The sequence below is a fragment of the Petaurus breviceps genome, unplaced genomic scaffold, assembly GCF_028583685.1.
Source record: "Petaurus breviceps papuanus isolate PSGF00001 unplaced genomic scaffold, PetGlider_PUasm1.0 126, whole genome shotgun sequence".
Classification (NCBI taxonomy): Eukaryota; Metazoa; Chordata; class Mammalia; order Diprotodontia; family Petauridae; genus Petaurus; species Petaurus breviceps.
The window spans coordinates 32,037,147-32,038,001 of record NW_027185655.1 but is presented as its reverse complement, the minus strand read 5'-3'; positions in this window follow the sequence as shown (position 1 = coordinate 32,038,001).

Below are 855 nucleotides of genomic sequence, written 5' to 3'. Positions count from 1 at the left end.
GTGGCAAGACAAATGTCAAGATGACTGGCAAAGCCTGAAATGCAGTGAATGAACTTGGAATCTTCACTGTCTAGTCAAGCTCTAAGTGCTTCATAGCACCTGCTTCCACTACCTTCATAGTTCTTGGGTCATGTTCTCATCTTCCCATTCTACCAGAGGAAGTCTTCACATGCTTCAGGTAGACACCTCCCTAACTCACCGATGAGTTTGTCTCAGTTCCCCTCAGCCTGGTTTAGTCTGTCTGCCTAAACAATTTATTGGGGTGTGACTGCTACACATGCTATAGCTTCTTGGAATCACAGGTGAGAGTTGGGTGAATCAGGTGGATACCAATGGTGGAAAGCAGCCCTGGAAAGGGCTCAGCAGCCCTCAGGCCAGAGGGACTAGTCTTCTCTGAACACCTTACTCCCCAGGAAATGGTTTATGAACATACTGAAGGTACTGTTGATGAAAACATGAGATGGGAATGGACAGACTCTTACAGTCAGTTTTTGACTAGAAAGGATATCTTCACAATCAAACATATTGGATGTATAACTGTGAGAATGTTATTTAAGCTCTCTGATCATCAGTTCCTTATCTGCAAAATTAGGAAGTTGGACTAGACAATGTTTGTGGACCCTTTCAGCTCAAAATTTATGATGCTATGACTACTTGGGGAGGGTAGCATAATGATAACTTCTAGCAGAGAGAAGGGAGAGGTGTTCATTGTTTATTTTGCTTCTGTTTTCTCTGAAAAGAGGAATGATCTTGGGACTGAAAAAGATACAATCAAGATGGCTAGCAGGTAGTTGATACCCAGGATTAGGAGAGAGAGAGAGAGAGAGAGGGAGAGACAGAGAAACAGAAAGAGAG